A 25992-nucleotide genomic window follows, 5' to 3' on the forward strand; every position below is an offset into this window, starting at 1 on the left:
ATGTGTATTGGATCAATACATAGATAAGAAAGACACTATAGGATAGATGGAGAGATAATAATGGTACTATAAAATAGATATAAGGGGAACTATAAAATAGAATCTATGAAAGAGACTATATAAAAAGCAACAGATAAAAGGATATATGATACATAGGTTGGTGGACAGATATCAAAGGTGCCATATGACTGATGTGAAGTGCACAATATAACATAATGTAGATAGAAAGGTAGATGGAGATAGGATAAGTGCTGTAAAACAGACAGATGTGTAGGTAGATATGGGAGGACCTTCATCCTAGATATGTAGAAGTTTGTTCTTGTGGCACCCCAGTTGTGCAGTGTTTAGCCACCCTTTAGAAATCTGGTTTCAGTTTTCCACCTGCCCATTATCTGTTTATGAATTGCATGTTTTCCTTGTATGTTGCTGGCTTTTGCCCTAAAGTCCATGTTCCTCCTGGATATGTCTTATGTCTTTTGTCTCTGGGACAGCCTCAAGCCCCCTGTCATCCTATCAAAGAAACACCAATGGTAAAAGCTGACTTTGTAACTGCAGACTCAGATGTGTGAACAGGTGAGGGAAAATCTGCCTTGGCCTTTTCTTCTGCTGCTGCTCAAGGCAGTGCCAGATATTTACTGCTGTCAATAGCCCCAGCAGCAGGCTGCCTCTGCCAGTGACAAGCCCCATTCAACCACTCTTCATGTTTTCTGTAGGTTTTGTGCAGTTAAACAGAGCAGATGGTGGGTGATGTTCAGTGAATGTACCCTGCAGCTTTTAGTATTTCAACATCAGAGACCTCACGTCACACACTGCTGTGTGTAGTAGTATAAAATATTAAGTGGTCTCTGACTGTTTAATGCACTTCTGTCACCTGGCAGTGCCAAAATACTCCCACGTTCCTGAATAATGTGTGAGGTGTGCAGAGGGGGAAGTGAGCCAATAACCAAGCCATACATGAAGTTCTCTGGCGCGCTCACTGCCTTTTTGGCAACCTCGATCATTAAATCCAAGCCAACACTTTGGAGGTTCTTAACAGCCAGCCTTCCCCGTCTCTGCTTTTTGTCTCAAGTGCTCATCCCAATTCATAAATTGTGAACACAGCAGGCATTGCTTGGTCAAATTCTGGGGAAATATTCTGACCATTTTCCAGCTGCAGGCATTGTACGCAAAACTACATTTTTCTGAAACATTTTTTCAATTGTGTTTAGCTGCTAATAAAGTGACTTTCACTGGGGCATTGTCAGGGAGTAGAAAGGACAATAGCTTTCTGTGACATTTTTTTCTCTGATTACCTGCTGTGAGCGCCAAAGCAGATTGGCCTTTTAAAGCCTGTGATCAGTATGGATGCCACCTCGACACCATCAATGGGTGTTTATGGTCTTGGTGACACTGGCTTGGACCATCAAGTTCTTGGCTGTTGGAGAGTTGCCATACCTCTGTTCTTTGGGTTGTTGATTGGACTCTGGGCCTTTGTGATGTGTCCATATTTCATCATCATAGTGCTTCTTTAATTTGCCACAGTCCAAGTTCATTTGTGTGCGATTCTCCTTGGAGCACTGGATGTACTGATGTTTTGTTTGAGGAGTCAAAATTTTGGATACCCACCATGCTCATGTTTAATTGTAAGTGAAGAGTGGATTCATCTGATCCCTGACTTGTCCCTATTGTGTCTGCTGTTTCGCTTTGTGATTCTGTGAATTCCTGTTCACTTTCCAGTCATTGATGTGAAAGCCAAACAGACCCTGATTCATCTTTGAGTGTCTTCTAGCCAAGACAGCACTGAGCAGCCCCTCTCTTGATGGTATGATAGGAAGCAGGCTGGTCCTAGTACACATTGACTAGAATCCTAATTGAATCTCTGGTGTTCAGTGATACAACGATACTAACAGCGTCCATGTTGACCTGATTCAGACCCAAGAAACATTGGCTATAAAGTTCAGATGGTAAAGACTTGTGATTCACGTATTTGAGTAGACAGGAGCTAATCTTTGGGTGTTTTAGAAATCAGCACTGTACAAAGACTACTTAAGGTTCAGCCTCAATACTGCCTGACCATCTGTGTCTGCATATCAGAATGTGTCTGTCAGTTTACTAGGAGGGAGGAAGAAACATGTAACATGTAGAAGAGAAGTTAAAAAAATCAAAAATGATAATAAAAATACCAAATAAGGGTAAAAAAAAATGATTTTCGAGGTCTCTTCTATTGTCTGATGTTATACACTGGAAATAGCAGAGTGCTAGCGACTTTCTTGCTTCTGCCTACGCCACGTGAATGAAGTTTATAGCTGTAATGTTAATAACCCATAATTTCTTGTGGTGGGCAACGGATGAGTGAAAGTAACAATAAATCGAAGCACATGCTGGGAAACCAGATTCCCAACACTATTAGGCTAGAGTCACCTGGCCAGGCCAATGTGGTAGTTACCGCCACCACAACCACCACCACAAGTTCCCATCAAAACCTTTTTGACTGTAGGAGTGGTCAGTTTAACAAGCAGTGAAAAGAATCAGGTGTGTATTTTTACATCGGACTAAACAAATAAAAAAAATCAAATTAAAAACATGAGGTCTATGTTAATTAGTTATCCTTTGTGATTCACGGGGGTTAGGGACCCTTGTGAATACACAAAATGTGCGAATACATTATGGAACCACCCTCCATCTGCTAATACTGCACTGTTGTCCACAAGACTTTGTAATAACATAGTCAATTATTTCGCAAATTCTAGACAAAACAGTTGAATTATATATATACAAGGGACGTTCAAAAAGTTGTCACACTTTTTTTTTTTAATTCTGTTTATTAAGAACTTCAAAAACAAATGACATCACTTTTCTACATAGTCACCTACCTTTGCAATGCAGTTTTCCCAGCGTCATAGCAAGTTTTCAATGCTCAATTACTACTCTTCCTGCCTTCACTGTTTCAAGCGAAAATATAAAAGTGCAGAACCTTTTTGAACGTCCCTCGTATATAAAACACACAAAAAAGAGTCTTTGTGCTGCTGGCGTAGCTTCAGCAAAACCTTTTCTGATTTTCTGCTTTTTTTCTTGGAATACCGTACTGTCGACTCCTTAAAGAAATACTCCAGATAAAAACAATATATTTTTAAAAATGCTACTTACTCCGTGTAGTTTGTAATGGTGGCCAAGTAGAGAAAAGAACATCTTGAATATTCAAACTCAACTTCCCACCAGTGACTGATTGTAGACAACAGCAAGCTATGTGACAAACAACTGTGGGAAAAAGAAAACAATAAACCATTCATCTGGTTAAAATGTACAAAATGATACATGTTTTTACCAAAATATTTTTAACAGTTGCTACCTGAAAAGATGGCGTACAAAATCTCACAAAAATAATTTCCATTTAATTATCGATGACAAACCTGCAAATAGGCGGATGTGTGAATTGTAAATCCATGAATCACAAGGGCTGACTGTACTTCAGTTTTAAGCCATCTTAGATGGATAGCATAGCTAGTATGTATGTAACTTGTGAAAATAAGCAAAAATGCATGAGAGGACATAGCTTGATATCATAGAACGAAGTCAAAACTGAAAGTCTTACCGACCTGTCATCATAAATTGAATCGCTGACCAGAACTCAGCAATCTAAAACAGTAGCTAATTTTCTTAAACAATTAGAACTTTAATTTGCACACTAACCAAGGTTATTCCGTCAGTCTTGAATATTGGTGGGGTATAAAGGGTAACCTTCTGTCATACTTCATTTTATTTTTCTTTAGTTTTTGAATTTTTTTTTTATTTGTTGTCTATTCATTTATACTGCGATCTCCACGGATGTCGTTTAGTGGATGAGCATCAGCGTATTGTTTACCATTGACAGATGCTGTACCATTGCCAATCATGTGACCTGCGTTAGAAGACATCTTTTGTGAAAATCACAGCAGCTGACACGGTTTTGGGTTATCAATATTTAAAAACCTCCCATTTTCTTTAGCAATGGATGAATCAGAGAAGGAAAAATGAAGTGTTTGAACCTCACGTTGCTGTGTTTTTGGATATTTCTGACTGGTCAGTTTATTTACCCATGTGTGACCCTCTCAAGTCCACATCCATTTTAAACTCTGTGACCTTCATTCCAGGCATGGCGTGATGCTATGAGTACCCTCGTGTCCTTGTTTGTGGCTTTTAGTTAATTCTGCAGCACAGCTTAAGTCTTACATACCTGAATCCCACCACCTGCCCTTCTCTTGGAGAGGATGTTGGCTTGCGTTCATTGAGATTCTGCTACGCAGACTTGAAAATCATTTATAATTCATCATATTTACCCACTTTGCTGAAGTTACACATGGATCGATATTAATCTGATATCTCTACTTAACATGTTGGTTTACTTCCAGATGAAAACTGTAGAATGTGCACACAAATTTGAAATTGGGGCATTTCACATAATTTCTGTAGGCTTCCTGCCACTTAATTTTTCATACTAATGCTCACTGTGAAAGAACTTTCCAGCCATCTTTACTGGATTTGGAAGTCATGAGAGGAAAATTCATAAAACCAAACCAAAATGGTATATTTTAGCGAGGGGCTCAAATCAAAGGGGGCATCACTATTTCAGCTTAGTAAGCCAACTTGTTCCTGTAATTTCCAGTTTGGCCACAGGGTGTCATCATTATTTTCAGCAACGCACTGTGACAAGGTCCAGAAATGCTTCATTCAAAACTGCCTATATGACAACACTTTGGCTTCAAAGCAGATGTTCCTGGCAAGTCAAATGATTTAACTAAAATTTTTTGTTGACTCAGCAGTTAGTTTGTTGTTGCAGAAGATTCACAAATGTCAAACTTGCATATGTGAAAACATAATTCAACAGACTACTCATGTTTAGCCAGTTCTGCTAGCACTAGCGCTTAAGACTCGTCTCAGTGGCTGTTAATTGTTGGTAGTGGGAGTTGTACAACATCATGGTACCATAGCTGTTTCATATTATTTATGTGAATACATTATGTTTGCTTTATTCATTCTTTCAGAAGTGTTGTTTTAAAACATAAGTATATTTCTTGCCAAAGCACATACAGTACTATGTCAACCTTCATAGATAGATAGATAGATAGATACTTTATTAATCCCAAGGGGAAATTCACATAGTAAAATAGTAAAAATGTGTAAAATGTGTCCAGGGAGCAATTCCACATAAAAGAAAGTGGTAGAAGTGATCAGTGAGATAGAGAAAAATAGAGATAAAAAGGTAAAAAGATAAAGTCATATACGGAGCTGCTGGAAAGGCTGCCACTCGGATGCGGCGCCGGAAATGTACGTTCATTGATGTTACATGATCAAAAACATCATCTCCTCCAAAACAGCACTTGGTACAGAAAATAGAGAGTTATAGACTGGTGTTAAATTAAGTGGCATCCCTTTTGGTTGTAGTAACCTCTAACAAATTCCTTTTGGGTGAGTGATGGGAATACACGAACCACCACTTGCTCGGCCATGGAAGCCTGATGTATGGCTCCAACTGAGCTGATTATGTTTCCAAATGCATTGGCTCACTGAGGGCTTATTAATTCCAAAAACACTTGATGCCAGCAGACATCGACCATAACACCTGCTGCAACGTGATTTTCGATGGGTGTTTATGTTCAAAATCTCATGTCTTCTCAGAGGCATGAGAAGCTGCAGTCTTTCACAAATATAGAAAAATGTGAGCGTTGATTGAACAATCTTAGCAGGGTTTTATCTCACCAGTCTTGATTCGCACATCCAGATTGATCAAAGTAAAGTTCCAGCTTTGACTGGTACTCTCACAATTGCAGCATTTATAGTACATTCTCTGTCTCTCTTGTCTTTGTTTAATAATACAGTACATCACTCCTCCCACAGAACCTCACAATAGTGAAGGTTGTCAGTTTGCTAGTTTGCATCTTTCTAGGGAAAATGTAATCGGATTTGTATCTTCCTGCTAAAGAAGTATTTAAAGTGTGTTTACAGCCTCGTTGTCTGGTATAATTATTCGGAATCCATTTGCCTGGGTATTAAGCATGTGGTTCAAATCATCAGCATGTAAGTAATCAATCGTCCATTGCTGATAAAATATTACCTATCAGCACAGCCCCATTATACAATTGTGTTAGCTGAAAGGGCAACATGGACAGTTTGGTTATCATTGTTTTATCAAAATTTTCCGACTCAGATATTTGATTTTGTTAGATGTTTACGTGAAAATTCTAACTCTGAACCTCGGATTTCCATTCTGTTCAATACGACATGAAAACCACATCTGCTCCCCTATGTGAAGAAGTGGTCCTAAAAGTATTATGATTTCAGATCTACAAACTTCAAAAACTACTCTTGCCTGAAAGGGGTAAGGGCAACTGTAAAAAAATGTATCCCAAAATAGCAAAGCATTATAGAATATGTTTATTTTAGTTTTGGTAATTTAAATGGAACAAAGGTCTAAGAAAATGCAAATATTTGCCAAAAAACCTGAGGGAATACATCAGTTTTCAACAAAAAACAACACTGATACAATAAATTTCCAAAAATTAACCAATCAAAAATCCAATATTGTTGAAACAAAAGCACAAACCCTACAAGAAGAATCACAAAGGAAGCCAAGAAAGCCTGAGTCCTTTGCAGTGTCAGGAGGCCCCGCCCCCTTTGGACTCAACATGTAAATAATACATGTACAGACAGAAATAACAAAATTAATAGTTACACAAGTAATAAATACAAAACAAAATATCAAATAAAAGCAGAGGGATGCAGCCACAAGCTCGGTGAGAGGTGTGCTTGATACACAAACCCCAGGCTGGGTTTAAACTGCTTGAATTAGTCAACCAATCACTTAGAAAGGTTTTTATTACCATGAGATATGAGACTTGAGGATGGCTGGTCTAGGATTTCTCTGACTTTTGTCTAAGTGATAGTGTGTTTTCTTTATAAGTGAAAGCAGGAGTGCAGTCCATCTCATCATAACTTCTCCTATGGTATTGTTCAGTTATTTAACAATACTGTTTAAGGCACACAAAGCACCACTGCGCCAGTGGTTCTGCCTGTTACAGAGGGAGTGATTTAGGCCTTTGAGGACGAGACCTGATGTCAGTCTAGGATAACTCTTCTCTACTCAATAAGGTTGTGTCTCTTCCAGTTTTCTGACTAAATCAATAAAAGACCAAACATCTTTTCAAACAGCGTGTTACTTATTCTATCTAGCATCCTATCCACACCAAGCTTCTCTATGAGTTATTGTACAGGTACATTGTAAATCAAGCTCTGAATGAGATTCACAAAATCCTGAGCCCTTAATCGACAATGAGGATAAACGGGCTAGACTTGAAGTTTATGATGGCTACAGAACTTGCACAGTTTAGTAAGAGAATTTGCTGCTTCATAAAATCATAACCATCCATCCTGTTGAGGGGAATATTACATGTAGCTTTCTGTGCATCTCCAGTTTGCAACCTGGCTAAGATGTCACCTTTTCCCTAGCACATCATCCTGGTGCTTTGCTCAAAGTAAATTGTAAACACTCTGGGTCATCTGCAGGAGTCAGTTTTTGTAACGTATCTCATTATTACCTATCGAGGATGCAAGTTTTCTTCAGGATCAGGGGGAAGAAGGACTTGTTGAGCATAATATTATTGCTGCTCCATTTGTGAAATAGCCGATGAGGTTGTACAAGCAAAACTTTAATCACAGTTCATTCTTGAACTTGTAGAAACAATTTAGGAGTCTTTAAAAAGCAAACAGCAAACTTAATAAACTTCAAGAGACACTTGACTACATGTATGTTTTCCTGCAATTCAAAGAATTCAAAGGCGTCATCTTCAGAGCTGTCAAGCTACAGGGGGCTGGGCCAAAAGTCCATCGAGTGGTCTGTAAGATACAAGAACCCCAACCTAGGTTGTATTTGTCAATCAGTTGCTTAGAAAGGTTTTTATTACTGTGGGATATGAGACTTTGGTGTTAGCACAGCTGATCAGCATTTCTCTGACTTCTTTCTGAGTGAAAGTGTGTTTTCTCCATAACTCGTCCAGCTCAAGAAAGTGACAATGCAGTCTGTTACATCACAATATATATATATTATCTTTGGGACAAACCTATATAAGATGGTGGAAAATGGCTTTGGGCACCCATGTATTGGATTATCTTTAAAATGAACATCTTTGTCTCTGCCTGTTAGGAAAATTTAACACAAGGTTATGTTAGTAGTTTTTGCAGGCGTTCTTCAACTTTCACATTCTCATTTTGTGAATTTGGTTCTTGCTTGTTGTTCTTGATATCTGATATCTGTCTTGATATTTATATGTTAATATACTTTGTTATTTTCCATACCTTCTGTAGAAAGGCACTATATAAATAAATTATTATTAATATTATTAGAACATTTCCTGGTTGCTGCACCACATTCGCTCCTTTCTGTCTCAACATCAGGCACCCGCCAGTGTTTCTGGTTGACTCCTCTTGATCTGATCAGTATAGAGAAGCCGAAAGAACTGGGCCTGTTGTTAGCTCTCTGTGTAAGTTTTAAGTGTTGTTTAAGGTCACTGCGCCAGTGATTTATTTGATTGATTGTATTTTTGATTTTTTAAATAACAGTGAGTGATGAATTGTTATAACTCTTTACATGTGATGCATGTGTTTAGAAATATCTAAAATTTGTTAAATTAAAAAAATGTATTTTAGTATGTATTTTAAATAGTGACTCAATCACTTAGAAAAAAAACAAAACATTAAGTTGACCAGATTGGTAATATTCGCATCAAAAGGAGCAGGCAAGTATGCTGAGAACTAGCTGAAACGGCATTAGAATTATAAAATAAAGGTGAAAATCTGTTTAAAAATGAAGAGGTGAGAATTCCTAGTCAAGTAAATTGTAAGAAACAAGAAATGGAAGATACTTTAACAGAGCAGTGAGGCAGGTGAGTACCATTTAAAGTATGCACTCGCGTTTAAGTTCTCCCGCATATAAGTCAGGGCTTGATTTTGCCGTTTAATTTCCCGTATTTTATAATGTTGGTCGTATCAGTCAGAATTGGAAAACTCACACTATTAGTCCAAGAGATTATGACATGCTAACGCCCACCTGAGAGAGTAACCACAGAGCCCACTGCCTTTGTTTTCTATGTATTGTGCCTACATGACCACACGGTAATACCTGAACTATTTTGAAGCGACATTTGCACTGATTTGTGTTTTTTATATCTCACACCCTCATACACCTTTATCGTAGGAGCATCCCTTATCTACGATGGAGCGTATGATCAGAAGAAAATATGAAGCTGGTTTTAAATTAAAAGTAGTTGAAGTGGCAAAAGAAATTGCAACAAAATTCAATGTGTCTGAGAGACTGGTGCGAGATTGGAGAAAGCAAGAAGATGTAAAAAAATAATAATTTAAGTGTCACTTTTTTGAACGGGTGTAAAAGTCAGGGTCTGATTTTATGATTGATTTTTTGGGTTTCAAGACCCGTCTTATATGCGAGTATATACGGTAACTAACACTGCCTTGCAGTTGATGGTAGAGGGAACTTTGGGACAAGCTGCTCTTGGGTAGTGATGTAAGATGGATGCAGGAGACAAATGTATGGCATTGACTGGAACATGCAACCATACATTGGGCGCTGGGCATGTAGAGAAGTGAAATTTATGCCATTTTGCAGGAGGTGAGTCCCAGTGTATGCGGTTGGGTTGGTGGGTGGTAGATCCAAATGCTGTGGGGTTAAGTAGGAACCTAATGTATGAGGGGGTTGGACAGAAAGATTTAAAAAATTGTTAAAACAAACCTTATTACAAAACCTAGAGCAATCCTCTTTTAGTCACCTTCAAGACCGAGCCTACTGTATTTTTTCCTGGATTGCTTCCATGGTAGCAAATCATCTCCATTCATTCTCAGTTTTAATTTCAGGGAAAAAAAGAAAGTCTCATGGATTGAGATCTGGCAAATACAGGAGATGTGAAGTAACAAGCACATTGTTTTTTGGTTTGTTAATGTGGAGTGTGCAACAACAACATTTATTTATATAGCAAATTTTCATACAAATGACATAGCTCAAAGTGCTTTACAGGATGAAGAAAGAGAAAAAAGACAAAATAAATAAAAATTAAAATAAGGGAACACTCATTAATATAGAATAAATGTAAGGTCTGATGTCCAGGGAGGACAGAAAAAACAAAACAAAAAACTCCAGACGGCTGGAGAAAAAACATAAAATCTGCAGGGGTTTAAGGCCATGAGATCGCCCAGCCCCCTCTAGGCATTCTACCTAACATAAATGATCAGTCCTCATGGTATTCAGGGTTCACATAGAAGAACTTGATGAAGATGGTCATGTGAACCTATTGCCTTTAATCCATCAATGTAGGGACATCATGGTGGTACAGATCACCACCACTGAAAACCAGAAAAAGAACAGCAAAGAAAGTAGGAGTTAGTATGGATTTCGGAGCCACAAAAAAAAAAAAAAGATAATTAAATGCATACAGTATACAGAATATCAGGATTAAACTAAATTGAAGTTATGAGAGAGCCATGTTAAAAGGAATGTGTTTTCAGCAGTTTTTTAAAGTGCTCTACTGTATTAGCCTGGCGAATTCCTATTGGTAAGCTATTCCAAATTTTAAGTGCATAACAGCAGAAGGCCGCCTCACCACTTTTTTTAAGTTTAGCTCTTGGAGTAATAAGTAGACACTCATTTGAAGATCTAAGGTTATGATTTGGAGTGTAAGGTGAAAGACATTTTGAGATATACAGTAGATTATTTAAGGCTTTGTAAACTATAAGCATTATTTTAAAGTAAATTCTAAATGACACAGGTAACCAGTGTAGTGATATCAGAACTGGAGAGATGTGCTCGGATTTTCTTTTCCGAGTAAAGATTCTAGCAGCTGCACTCATTGCAATCGATTGATGTCCTTTTTGGGTAGTCCTGAGAGGAGTGTGTTACAGTAATCTAGCTGACTGAAAACAAAAGCATATAATTTCTCGGCATTTTGCAATGTTATAAAAGGTCTAACTTTTGCTATATTACTTAAATGAAAGAATGTGGTCCTAGTAATCTGATTAATATGTGATTTAAAATTCAGGGCAGAGTCAATAGTTACCCCTAAATTTAGGTAGGACTCAAATCAATTTAACACACTGACCCACGCATTCACTAATGTGATTTCTAAGAATATTGTGATCAATGGTATCAAATACGGCACTCAGATTTAAGAGGATAAGATAAAACGGCCTCTGTCTGCATTTACCTCGCAAGTCATTTGCTACTTTAATGAGTGCAGTTTCTGTACTGTTTGTTCTGAAAACCGACTGAAACTTATCAAGAATGGCATGTTTATTGAGGTGGTCATTTAGCTGCATAATGACTGTCTTTTCTAGGATTTTACTTAAAAAATAGTGCTGGAGCACTGTGTGATGTCCTGGGGCCTCATGCATAACGGTGTGCGTAGAATTCACACTATAACATGTGGCTTACGCACAAAAAAATCCAGATGCATAAATCTGTGCGAACGCCATCTTCCACGTTCTCCTGCTACATAAATCCAGGTCAGCATGAAAAGTAACGCATGTGCATGCGCCTGCTGTCCCGCCCCGTCTCCTCCCAGAATTACAACACTTTGAATATGCAAATCAATATAAATAGCCCTTAAGCTCAGCATTCCGTGAAAAGACAATGGCAAAAGCATGGGGGGAAATAGAAGAAGTTCAGCGAATATCAAGTGGAGGCAAGGAAAAACGTACTATTTGTTTAAACAGTGGTATAAACAACAAAAAGAAGATGAGCGAGTGACATAGAGTGTCAGACAAACTCGAAAGCTCAAGTTCACAAAGTCGCACAGTGCCCAAAATAAAAAAGAAATTGTCAGATATCAAAGTCGCCGTGAAAAGGCGAGTTGTAGCCCACTGTCTGAGTGTCATATGAAAGTTTATTTGGGTACAGAGACCCACAGTGGGGAAAAAAGCATGAAATCTCAAAGTTTCCACTTTAATCACATAGTTTATTTTGTCATTAAAGTAGAACATCATAAACTTCATCTTAAAACCGTTTAATTTACTAGTTTCTCAAATCCCATCGTAAATAAAGTAGCACGTTAAATTATTTGTTTTTTTTTAATTTGATCTTCTATGTGCTCTATGTGTGTGAATCACTCCGTACTTCCATGCTTTCTCTTCCTCCTACAGGACACAGAATCCATTACATTTGTAATATTACAGCTCTCTGAATAATTAAAATACTGAGATGTACAGTATACTTGATATCATTTTCATGAGTTAAAGCATGTTATTAAACATGGGAACACGGTGGTGCAGTGATTGTGCATGACTTTCGATGAAATAATTTATTGGAGCAGTACTGTCTCTTTCAAACGTACTAACCCCAATTCATGTCATTACTTTTCTTTCTCCAAATAACCACTCGCCACACAATGAGCTCTGTAATAGACGTTAAGCCATCTGTAAGCTTAGAATGCCGGTTCTTCAAACTTTTTAAGGAACATTGAAATATCTTCGTAGTACATGTTTAATTATTCTGTCCTTCCAGTGTCACACCAAGCATACAGCGCGAGGCACGAACAATCCATGAACGGAGCGCCAGCTCCTTGCTAGCGCAGCGACACCGTGTCCTCACAGTTTAATTATTAACAATATAGATTATTTATATGAAGTTAAAGTTTTATCTGTATAATAAACATATTTTGCAGCATTTCATCTTAAAAATATTATTGTCACCATATGTAAATACACACTTTATAAAGTGGCTCAGGTTGTGTAATATTATAACTGTAGTGCAAGTTTACAGTAAGGTGGATGAGGTGAGGTTGATGGACTGATTGATTGCATTTATAGTTTTTGGGATGAAACTGTTTTTGAATCGTCAGGTCCGTACAGGAAAGGTTTTGAAGTGTTTGCCGTGTGAGAGCGGTTCAGTAGAGAGCATGGCATGAGGCAGCGTGTGCTTGATGCTGTTTACCGATAATTCTCTTTCTGTTCAGCTGCTCCAAGTGGTGCAGTGAGAGTAATATGGAAAAAGATGATCCGCTATAGCAACCCCTAATGGGAGTAGCTGAAAGAAGAAAAAGAAGGTGCAGAAAGAGTAACAATGCTAAAGCAGCTATGGTATTTAGAATAGTTTGGTCATTCCGTGGACCATTATATCGTTACAGGTTGATTACAATCAGATGCATTAAACTAATAAACAATATGCGGTTAATTTCAGTGTATTTATAAAGCCACGTCAGGGATGTGGATCTAAAAAAGAAAGAGTAACCACACTGGAACAGTAGCACTGCTTTGACGCTGGGTTCCGCCAGTCTGCAAAATCAAGCGCAGAACTTGTGCACGCCGGGGTATGAACTACTGTGGAAATTTGCGTGTAAGCTTAGGTTTTATACATCAGGATTTGAACGTAGAAACAGGCTTACACAACATTTTTGTGCATACGCACCATTTATACATGAGGTCCCTGGTGAAGAACACCAGTTTTGTGTGCGTTGCTTCTTTGGACATATTTTTTCCTGATGCGCTCCCTTAGACGCCTTACCAGTCTGATGTAATATCGCTGATTAACAAAATTAACAAAACAGAGAACAAACTCCTAATAATCAAGTCTGTCAATGTAATAAACCACGATCATCATTGTCTCTTGACATCCTGAGGTGGTGGTGTGGAAAAGAAAAATCACCCAAGTGACCTGCTGTAGAGTAAACTCCAGAAATGTACACTCAATCAGTTCAGAACACTGCCACTCGGCAGACTGATTGACCGGTCTGTAGACATACAATACGTAGCGGCATATTCAAAAACTACCCCATACTCCTGTGCTGCTGACTGATTCATTTTTTGGGACCCTCCTCATATTGTGTTTAGAGGAAGGCAGAGCCAAATCTCTGGTGTTGAGCAGATGTAGGCGCCACACATCTCTGAAATAGTTTGTGACGTGAAGCACCGACCTCACATTTCGGGACTGATTTATTGGTCATTAGGCTAACTTCTCTCTGCCCACATGACAGAAACAATATTCTTGATTTATGAAGGTCATGTGCACTGCTGGTCCTAAGCAACATTCAAGGATTAATTGTACAGGTTTGGGGCAAATAAAGATGTTGAATCCTTCTCACCATTGTAATTAGTCTGCCATGTTTGTATGTTTAATTGTCCGGTATCAGCTTGCTGGTTACCTTGGTTACGAGGAGTCATGCCAGCTCCATGGTTACTAACAAACATCCACACGAAGAAATTAGCCATGTCAGCTCGCCTTTGTGCTTTTTTGTTCTTGCACCTGAAAATGGCTCAAACTAACACAGAGGAGAGAGCCTCATCAGCATAAACGTGGACCAAGAGAAATGCTCAGTCCAATATGTGAATTAATTGCAATCACTACACTGCCCTCTTTCAGCTTCTGGCTCAGTGTGTAACATTTAGCATCTGGTGAAACTTCAACCATTCTTAAATCTATGAGCGTTGACATTTCCAAAGAAACCCGAGCCTGCCAGTTGTTCTGTGAAGTGCTTTGGTCTGATCTCCTTATCTCTTCACTCTCACTGTCTGGATCACACATTGTCAGGTTTTAATTTCCTTAAACAGGTGAAGGTGATGGCAGTGAGGTCAGTTGGGGTGAAAAGTGTTAAATAAATTCCAGGCAAAATCCTTTTTTGTCAATGAAGTGCTGAGACTAGAAAGGCGCAGTTGTCCTTTTTTTTTGCTGAAGCTCATTGAGAGAATGATAATTCATTTCACTCATTCACTCAACCTCCTGCAATGAATACGTCGTGCTGCCTGGGCCGGCCTTAAATTAAAATAATATGGGGCAGTCTGGGGTCATATTAATAACAGTCTTTGAGAAACTAATTTTTAGAAGTTATAATGTTTCCCTACATAATGTTCACCTTAATATGCACTTATTGTGGCAATCATCGCCTAGTTGGGTTAATGTCGCAGCTCTCTTATTAAACAGCTTCCATAGTCCCATTAAAACGCTGTCAACTCCACTAAGACACTGAGTACTAAATAAAAAAACTGTATGTTTCGAATGATTTTGAGGCTTTGATTTGTAAATTGTATTTTGTAATCTCATTATATTAAATTATTATGTTGCTTTGCATTCTTTTCTTGCTTTCTTTGCAAAGCAGCTGGTGCTTAGTGTGATGGTAAAATTATAAAATAAAAATAACCTTTTCTTAGCTATAAACACTTTTGCTACTACTTGATAAAATTAGGGATTTAAAATGTGTCAGTCAATGTGTTGGTAGCTAAGGATGGCAAGTTCACAGCGATCATCACATATATATACATTGTCATATGTGAGAGATGGCCAGCAGCTTATCCTGGCCAATACATGCACACCACTAGATTGAGTCCTCCCTGCAACATGGAGGTGCCCCAGATTTCTGCAGGGCATCATGGAAAATGGAGTTCGGCTTCACAGCCCTGCTGGATACCGTGGGAGCCGCCAGGTGACACTGCAGGGAGACACAAAGATTGTTGTGTCAATTACAACCCGGAAGTACTCTCAAGTCATGGAGATGGAAGGACAGAAGTACTTCTGGGCTGAAGAAAAATATAAATCTTCATCTGACCCGGAAGTGCTATTGGATCACATGGACCGAAGGACAGGAGCGCTTCTGGGTCACGGACTATTTAAAGGATTGTGGGAAACCCAGCAAGCTGAGCTGGAGTTGGGAGGAAGGGTGATGGAGCTGCTGGGTGGAGAGGAGGATTGATTTATTGTGATTATTGATTATTATTGTGTATTGTGGAGGTGGAGGTGCTTTGTGCACATTATTCAAGAAATTAAAATTATTTCTAGTACTTTTACCTGGTGTCTGGATGTGTTGACTGTGGGTTTGGAGGAGTGACAGCGCCCTCTACTGTCACACATAGTAAGTCGTGAGTAGCTGTGTGGCATGTCTGTGCCCACCAGATATGGGGTGTGGCATCCTCAACTCCTCAGCCATAGCAAACTCTGACAGATTTGGGTTTGTTTGTAGTCATAGGAACAGACTATTATGGGTGTGAGAGTAGTCAATCAATGAACACTCGAGACGGCAGTGCAGCGCATATAGTGCAGCTACAAGGTGAGAACGATTGTGGACAGAACAGAAACTCATCTGTCCAGATTCTTGCAAAAAGGGAAAAGCCGGGCTGAGACCGCTGAGCTCAACACACTTGGAAAACATTTGTATAGTCACTGGCAAAATTAGGCGGCACGTTAATTGGCTGTCATAACGCAGAAACTTTTGCAATACTTTAAAAAAAATTTGAAACTGTGCTGCGAAGCCCTGGTCCTAATGTTCTGCCACAGTGGCCTGCTAGTTTTTCCACTGTTGGCAGAATAGCAGAATTTTACAGAACTAATAAGTATGCCAAGCTTCATTTGGGCTGAGCGATTAATTTTTTAGTTATTTATTTTTTAGTTACCATGTGCAAGACTCATGAATAGATGCACACAGGCTGCTGGTTTAAGTTGCTCAATTTGCATTCAGAGATGCCTAAAATGGGTAACTCTGTTGATAGCTGGCCATGCCGTAATGATTCCACGTACAGAAAGTATTCAAATCCTTCACTGTTTTCATATTTGTTATGTTGCAGCCTTGTGCTAAAAATCATGTCAATTATTTTTTTCCCCTCAACAAAGAATATTCATTACACCAGAATGATAAAATTTAAGAATAATTTGAAAATGTATTAAAAGTAAAAAAAACTGAAATATCACATGGGTACAGGTACTCCGATCTTTCATTCAGCACTTAGTCGAAGCCTTTCTGTCCATGACCATGGCCTGCAGTCTTCCTGGACAGACAGCTACTTTCAGGTCTCTCCAGTGATGTTTGATTGGACTAAAGTCTGGTCTCTTGTTGGAAAACTGAAGACATTCCCAGAGCTGACCCTGCACCACTCCTGTGTTGCCTTTGCTTTGTACTTCGGGTCATTGTCCTGTTGGAAGGTGAGTTTTTGGCCCATTCTAAGCAGCTAGTGCCCCAGTTCCCAACCCAATAGCATGAAGTTGCCACCAGCATGCCTCACCGCTGGACGTGTATTGCACAGGTGACTGCATCTGAGCTGTAGCTGCTATCACTTAACACATGTAATGACGTGACTGCTGTTACAATGAATGGTAGAGGCCATATGAAACACTGAGGGTCCAGCAATGTTACCTTACTAACAAATCAGCCACCATGTACAGCACCATCATGTCTGCCAAAGCAGGCAGGCCACTGAGCCATGATGTTGGTCAGTCTCATCTTAGATGACTTGTGCATTAATGGAATATCACTGTTTACAGTTGACAAAAGCAGCATCATTCTCACTCGGTGCCCTTATTGCAATATGAGTGCCGTAAAGTGGTCCAATTACGCTTGGAGAACCGGATACGACTGCAGATTGGCTTTTTATGTTGGTTTTGTGGTAGAATGAGCATGTGGCTAAAAGTGCACCAAGAGAGTACCTCTTGCAGGGGATGGAGGGGATTTTTTCCTACCATTCAGCCTAACACACATACACTCAAACACACACAAGCATTTTTCATGGATGTGGGTACAAAACTAGAATTGGTCAGAATTAAAACGGTGTGTAAACTAGATGAACATACAAATTCCACATAGGCAATTGGGTGTGAACCCTGTTTACCGAATCCATGAGGTAGCAGTACTGTGCCACCCATCTACAAAATTATGCCTTAAATCTTAAATGATGTGGAAGAGAAATGGGGATATGTGGAATTATGTTCTCTGTGCCTCATGAAACACAAAAACAGCCCTCAAGCTCAAAATCAGGACTGAAAAATCACCACATTAGCATCACTAAGTAAACCTTGCCCTCAAACCTCAAGAAGCAGGCATTTGGGACGTGCACACCGAGAAGAACAAGCCAAAAACATTGAATTGTTTTCAGTATTATCACATATAACATCCATCCCATCCATTATCTGACCTGCTATATCCTAACTACAGGGTCACAGGGAGCCAATCCCAGCCAACACAGGGTGCAAGGCAGGAAACAAACCCTCGGCAGGGCACTAGTCCACTGCAGGGCGCACACTCACACACAACAAGCATACAATAGGGACAATTTAGAACTACCAATGTACTGTACCTAACCTACATGTCTTTGGACTGTGGGAGGAAACCAAAGCACCCTTCAGGAAACTCACGCAGACACGGGGAGAACATGCAAACTTCACGCAGGGACCCAGGAAGCAAACCTGGGTCTCCTAACTGCGAGGCAGCAGCGTTACCACTGAGCCACCATGCCGCCTAATGCTGTCACCAACACACAGCCCATGTTACTATTGGAATAGTGCAAGCCTGTTTCTTTATATGTGTTTCTTATAATATTTCTTGCTGTTGTTTGAGCATTAAATGGTATTCTGTCAGTGCCTGATCCACATGGTCATTGTCCCCCTTGTATTATTGTAGGCTCCCACAGTAGAAGGATTAGTGACTTCCACATTTCCCCTGACACGAACATTGACAGTTGTTGCATTGTGAACAGTGCTTAAGGGGCTAACGTCTTTCTTCTCCTTCCACTTGTTTGCAGTCACTTTACCTTTTTGCTGTGCATCTGCTGTTGCCCCATGATGAAGCTTCAGTTGACCAAAGTCATATCAGGGTGGTTTGGTGGTACAGTGCCATATGCTTCAGTTTCTCTATCCATGTCACTTTGTCAAGACTATCACTCAGTTCAGCTGATGGTTCAGATTCAACTGTTTCTAAAACTGGCTTGACTGATTTTTGTTTGCCATTATGTTTTTGGTTGAAGACCTGCCCCCCATCATGAATATTATTAAGTTACCATAAGGTGGCAGAACAAACAGAAATGTTTATTCTTTTTTACAGCATGATGTTATGTCATCCACTAGATGGTAGCAGAATACTGTTCTGAAAGCTATTTAGGCTTGACACTGTAAAGCAGATCATTAAGCGTTACCCCAGGTCTGACTTGGCCTTAATCATAATGACACAGAATTCTGAAATGAAAGCAGGAAGCAGAAAAATCTAAAGTGATCAAATAGTGAGTATCTAGTTGCCTTAAAAGAGGCAAACCAAAAGAACAATGCAAAGACGAGAAGAAGAGTTCAAAATTGGAAGAATCAAAACAAGTATTTACAAAAAAAAAAGTTAAGGAATGCAAAATGAGCCAAACAACAAGGGCTGAAAAGCTGATGCCACAGCAATAGTGCTGTGCCACCTATGTATTTATATAGGGCTGTGGACAGTTAAGGGGAAGAAAGAGAAACATGACAGACACAGCTAATATAAGGCAGCGATAAAAAAGAAAAAAAAATGAAAAAGGCAGTACTCGTTAAGAAATAATAAAATCAAACAGAAGAAAAATAAAAGTGCATTTGATTACGTGTATTAAATCAGTAGTAGTAGTAGGACAGTTGTCTGTCTGAAGAACGGGCCTGAGTTGCCCTGAAAGCTTGCATATTGTAATCTTTTTAGTTAGCCAATAAAAGGTGTCATTTTGCTTGACTTCTCACTGCATGCAGTAAATCACAGAAGAATTATCAAAAGACAACAAAATTAACAAAAAAAGAACCTAAAGGCAGGGAATGAGACCCTGACCAAACCACAATAGGCGCCAAACTCACACAGGCATGGGAGGAGCATAGAAAAGCCACTAAGGGCAAAAACAGGGCATGTGATTCAAGCCCAGACATCTGTCATCAGGAGAAAGCCACTAATTACACAAACCACATATTAATGAAACCCTAAGAATGGGCCAAAGAATCAAAAATCTTGTTCATAAATATGTAGGCTACTGTCAGGGAGAAGCAGGGCAGATTTAGAACTGGCATCTGAAGTTTTGGAGTGCTTTACAAGTCTTTCCTCTTTCCTCATTCCTAAGGTTTGTAGTTGGAGATAGTGGTTTCCAAAATATCACATACGTGTGGAGGCAAGGTGTTTACTTTCCCTTCATCAGTGACCACAGTATAATTCCCTCTCTGCGCCTAAACAAAATCTCGTTGTTTTTTAATTTATGGGCATGAAGGCTGGCGCATTTTGATTGTATGCAAATTCTCCAATTTTATTCCCATTTCCGTTCAGCTTGGATGTTTCTTGAACGGGTGTCAAGATTGATTAGGCAGTACTGATCAAATATTCATGAGCGGCGCACAAAACAAATGACGGTAGCATGTGCTTTTCCTGTAGTCTCGTTGATCTGTACAACGCGGGATACGTCTGAAGTCGCCGAGCAGCGTGCACCGGGGTACCTTAATTAGAGTTGTTTTATTTGAGAACAAATAACACATGCTTGTAGTTTTCATCAAAATACTTAGTGCAGTGTGAGACTAATACAACTTGCCTAATTACATTTTAAATCAGGAACATTCATCACTTACTTTTATAATTATTCTGAAGCAATAATTTCTATTTGTTTTATAGATTTGCATATTTGCAAATGAGTCCATTACTGGAAGGCTGGGTTTGAGAATAAATGAGTGGCTGCATAAGCAGGAAACATTTTTAAGCTCATGTTTTAATTCATAAACTCGTGAATTGTTTGTTTCACACAGTCCTCTATTCATTTGTGCTGGAGTCTGTAGGGACTGTGGCCGTGCCCTGTCAGCATTGATAATCCAGGGTTTTTGAAGGGAGCAACTGTCTTTGAATCTTTGAATTTAACTCTTCCACTGTGCTTGTCTGGACAGGACAGGCTTGCCTTGTGGCAGCCATAAAATCAAATTCAGAATTCAGTCATTGGAAGAATTCTTTTGGAAAATCTAGAGAGATCTTTAGAAGTTGGCAGTGATGAATGGCCACTTCTATGGAAAGTAAAGTCAGCATATAAACAGCCAAATCGTTGCTTACTTCATTATATTTTGATTTTTGGGAAGTGTCATTTTCGTGTATGAATTGAATGTAAAATAAAAAAACTTGACTGTTTGTTGATTCATTTTTAAAGTTGCTTAGATTTCTTTCATATATTTCTGGACCTTTGCAAATTAGTCGATTATGAGGCAGATGATGTACTCTCAAGATGAAAGGGACAATAATTAGTTCATTTTTTCTAACAGGCCACCATATAAGCGAATATTTGCCAAGGTCAAAATCATAAAAAGAAATCAAAACCAAAAATTACCAGATCCCAAAACACTCAAAGTTAATCGTGCAACTGTTTAATCCACCACAATCAAGTCCCCCTTGAAGATCTGCACAATCTCTCTTGAAGACAAAGCGCTTGTCTGCCACATCCGGGAGGCAGCGAGGCAACAAGCAATACACCCTCTGCATAATCTCTATTAGTGCCCCTGACGTCATGCATAACACTTTCCAGAAGTACTGCTAAGGCAATCAGCCTTGATGTGAGCAACAGAGGACTTAGAAAATGGCACCTCCCTTTATTGACAACGGTATACATAAAATATAAAGATAAAATAATTCAGATGTAATTGACAGTAAGCGTTGCGCCATAGGTACCAAGTTCCCAAACATTTCAGTAATTATTCACCACCCTGATGCTGATATTTTGGTTCATAAAATAGGTCTTTATGATAGCAATTGACGAGAAGAATCCATAATTAATTTCAGAATTACGGTATTTGAGGGTTCCTCTAGAGTGCCACTTTTTCTTGCATGTTTGGCTCAAAAATTAATCAGCACATCGTCATCTCATAACAAGCTTAAATTTCAAGTTTGGTATTTTTCCGTCTAGCTGTTTTAGCTCTAAACAGCTCTCAAGAAATGGTAACACACAGACACACACACATAGGCAGACACACACTCATCATCGAGATTTCGATGTTTTCGATATCGGGGACCCTAAAACATCGAAATCCATTGAAAACTATCTTCAAATCTTCGACGCCTGTTTAATGTAATATACTCACCAACTAAATCAAACACCCCAGAAATATTATTATCATTGGATGCAGAAAAAGCATTCGACGTGATTGAATGGAAATACCTTTTTACTGTTTTGGAGAAGTTTGGGTTTGGCCCGAACATTTGTGCATGGATTAAATTACTGTATACTAACCCAGAAGCTTCAGTTTGCATCAATAACATTTGCTCAGACTACTTTAAACTAGAACGTGGCACAAGACAAGGATGCCCTTTGTCACCACTGCTGTTTGCAATTGCCATTGAACCACTGGCAATACATTGTCAAAATACTGATCAGATAAAGGGGATTAGCAGAGAAGGACTGGAACAGAAAATCTCATTATATGCAGATGATATGGTACTGTATATATCGGACCCAGAAAATTCTGTGCCTGCAGTCTTAGCAGCACTCACAGAATTTCAAAAGCTCTCTGGTCTCAGAATTAATCTGAATAAAAGTGTACTCTTTCCGGTGAATTCGCAAGCATATAATATTAGATTAAACACCCTTCCTTTTATCATTGCAGAACAGTTTAAATACCTCGGGGTAAACATCACAAGTAAACATAAAGCTCTATATCAACAAAATTTGTCGCCTGCATGGAAAAAATTAAACAAGACTTGCATAGATGGTCAACCCTTCATCTCACACTAGCTGGAAGAATTAACACTGTTAAGATGAATATTCTTCCTAAGCTCCTTTTTATTTCAAAACATACCAATATACATTAATAAATCGTTCTTTAAGCAATTAGATTCAACAATAACCTCATTTATTTGGAATTCTAAACATCCACGCATCAAAAGAGCAACCCTACAAAGACAAAAGGCAGAAGGCGGCATGGCTCTACCTAACTTCCAGTTTTATTACTGGGCGGCAAATATACAGTCGATAAGAACCTGGACACAAATAGAAGAACATACACAGGCATGGACCGCAATAGAAGTAAAATCCTGCAGTACTTCTTTGTATTCCTGCTCTGTGCTCCAATAAACACACGCTATCGGCAATACACTAATAACCCAATTGTGCTCCACTCACTTAGAATCTGGAACCAATGTAGAAAGCATTTTAAGACGGAGAAGCTTCTTTCTGTGGCACCCTGCAAAAGAACCACCTCTTTCAACCCTCACAAACATATGCAGTTTTAATATCTGGAAAAATTTGGAATTAACTTGCTTAGAGATCTTTATATAGACAACGCCTTTGCATCCTATGAACAATTACATTCCAAATTTAACATTCCAGCTACAAATTTCTTTCACTATCTTCAAATCAGGAACTTTGTTAAACAGAACCTTCCAGATTTTCCTCATCTTGCACCCTCATCCACGCTGGAAAAATTATTGCTCAATTTCAAGGAGTTAGACTCCATCTCTACAATATAGAAAATCCTTTTACAATCCCTTCCTTTCAAAGATCCAAGAGGACACTGGGAAAATGACCTCTCAATTAATATATCAGAAAAGGAGTGGAAAGTAGCAATGCAGAGAATTCACTCAAGCTCCATATGCGCAAAGCATACAATTATACAACTCAAAATTATATATCGAGCACATCTGTCTCGACTAAAACTCTCCAAAATGTTTCCAGGGCATGATCCAACCTGCGAACGTTGCAACCAAGCCCCAGCCTCACTAGGTCACATGTTCTGGGCCTGCACCAAATTAACATTATTCTGGACAAAAATTTTTAATTACCTCTCAGACAGCCTTGGACTCACAATCCCTCCTAACCCATTAACAGCTGTGTTTGGGGTTCTTCCAGAGGGTCTTAAAGTGGAGAAAGACAAACAAATTGTGATTGCATTCACTACACTGTTGGCACGCAGACTTATTCTGATAAACTGGAAGAACCCAAACTCTCCTCTTTTAAGTCAGTGGGAAACTGATGTGTTATATTATTTAAAATTGGAAAAATCAAATACTCAGTTAGAGGATCTGTGCAGACTTTTTTCAAAACATGGCAGGATCTAATCAGTAATATTTTGAAATGAGTTTATAAAGCACAGAGAATTTGTTGATTTAGGTATTTTTACAAGCCTTAAATTTTACACCGTTTGGCTTGCTCTCTCTCTCAAGGGTGGGGATCGATCTGTTCTTAGCATAATTCTTTTTTTTTGTAAAAACTTGATTGCTATGTATTGATTGTAATAAAATTAATAAATAAATAAATAAAAAAAAGAAATCCATTGAAAACCGGAGATTGAAATTTTTGACGAATCTATAGCTTTTGCTCCTCCCCCATAGACGATAGGTTATGGTAGGGGAGGGCACAAAGTAAAAATACTAAATCCAAAATGAAAGCAAAAATACCAAATGAGCTTTACACGTACGCAAAACCATAAATACCATTTCTATGCTCATTTTCTTTTGAGTTGTCCATTTTATATGTGTTGCTACTTGATTATGGTTATGTTAATTTATTTTCACACTGCCCTTTTGGTTTTTGTGGCTGCCGTCATGTTAGGTATCATGTAGCATGTGATTTCAGTTGTTTGACACCGAAAGACTGCTGAACAAGCTGTGGAAATTAAACATTGAACCAGACACAGTCTTCTGAATCCAAAAGATAGGTGGGTGTTTGTATTATTGTACTTTCAGGTCAGCTGAGATCTGTACCAACTAGCATCTTTAGTTCTTTTTATATTGGGGGAATAGGAAGAACTGCAGTGGGCTGGCGCCCTGCCTGGGGTTTGTTTCCTGCCTTGTGCCCTGTGTTGGCTGGAATTGGCTTCAGTGATCCTGTAGTTAGGATATAGCAGGTTGGATAATGGATGGATGGATGGATGGAATAGGAAGAAATGTCAAAACAGCTATGTTACTTTGTCCTGTCTCACTGTCTCTTTGTACCCCATGTATTCAACCCTGGGGATCTCAAACGGCAGGCTGCTCACTGACGGCACCTTCTTTTATTTTCACTCCTTTACTTCATCCTGGTTTACCACTAAATGAAGATTGCCTAAGAGCATCCTGACTGCAGCTAAACAACTAATGCCAAATCTTAGCCTGTCTGCAATACTAGTGATTGATCATCAGAGAGAGATGTTGATTTAAAGCTTCACTTCAAAATTATATTTATTTGCATAATAGCCAATAGCAGCAAATACTGTATAAGCAAACAAAGAATTATACAATCTGGGTGGGTTTGTTGAGGTCTTCATGTAGTCACAGATGACAGTTCCTTAAAGTATATATCATATATATCCTTAATCAAGAAATGAAGAGAAAGGTTTCATGCCAGAGATAGAGCTCCTTGGAAAGTGTCCAGCAGCTAAGCAGATAGCAGGCTCCATTTACGGTGAATGTCTGTGGCTCCTCTCAAAGTATCACAAAGTCAGTAAACGAACCAAACGCTCCATTTTTGAAACAAAGCATCAACTGAACTACTAAAAAAAGTCCTAATAAGAAGGCAGCCACTCTCCCAGCTTCTGGCCCAAATCAGTTGCACACACCAGCCTTACTGTCTGTTAACAAAGTGACTAACACATTTACAGTTTCTCCAACCACAATAAAGTTATAATTCAGTTTTATCATAAATAGATTGTATCTGGGGGTCCTAATTCCCTTTCCCTAGTTTAGAACGTCTGTCTTTGTCATGCTGCCTTTCACCCTTCTGTCTGTTATAAAACCAAAATTCAGAGGTGAGAAAAAAATTTGGGGTCTCCTCTGGGGTGCCCCTTATAATTGTTGACAAGCTTAAAAGTAACAGGGAGCAAAAGAATCACCAGGCCATTTCTGCTCAACGAGACTTTTAGGAAGGCATGCCCACCACAACAGCTGGTCCTATAATGAACACCCTCTACTGCAGTAAGGAGACTGTGGAAGATTGTGGGTTCGCTTCCCGGTTCCTCCCTGTGTGGATAGCGCTTTGAGTACTGAGAAAAGCGCTATATAAATGTAACGAATTATTATTATTATTATTATTACTGGTAAGGGTGTCGTTTTTATAGCAAGTGGGACAGAAGTGACACACACACACACCCCACAGTCCAGTCCATTCCATCCAGTGTGTAAAACTGATTCATCCAAGTTTAAGAAGGAGGGTCAATTGGAGCCCCTGAAGTGGAAGACTGAAACCAACCACGTATGGGGTGCCAGTCTTAGAGAGCACACCCAGCATTTCAAGTCTCCAACTGTCCTTATGAGGTGGTAGGAGAACCAGAGTACACAGAGAAAAAAAACATAC

The 25992-nt window shown here is 39.0% G+C and overlaps 1 protein-coding gene across 6 annotated transcripts in view; it reads left to right on the top strand.

Annotated features, from left to right (window-relative positions):
- Window positions 1-25992, top strand: part of tmem121aa (transmembrane protein 121Aa) — a 345702-nt gene that overhangs the window by 9816 nt on the left and 309894 nt on the right. The window lies entirely within an intron of this gene.

Source organism: Polypterus senegalus, chromosome 18, assembly GCF_016835505.1.
Source record: "Polypterus senegalus isolate Bchr_013 chromosome 18, ASM1683550v1, whole genome shotgun sequence".
Classification (NCBI taxonomy): Eukaryota; Metazoa; Chordata; class Cladistia; order Polypteriformes; family Polypteridae; genus Polypterus; species Polypterus senegalus.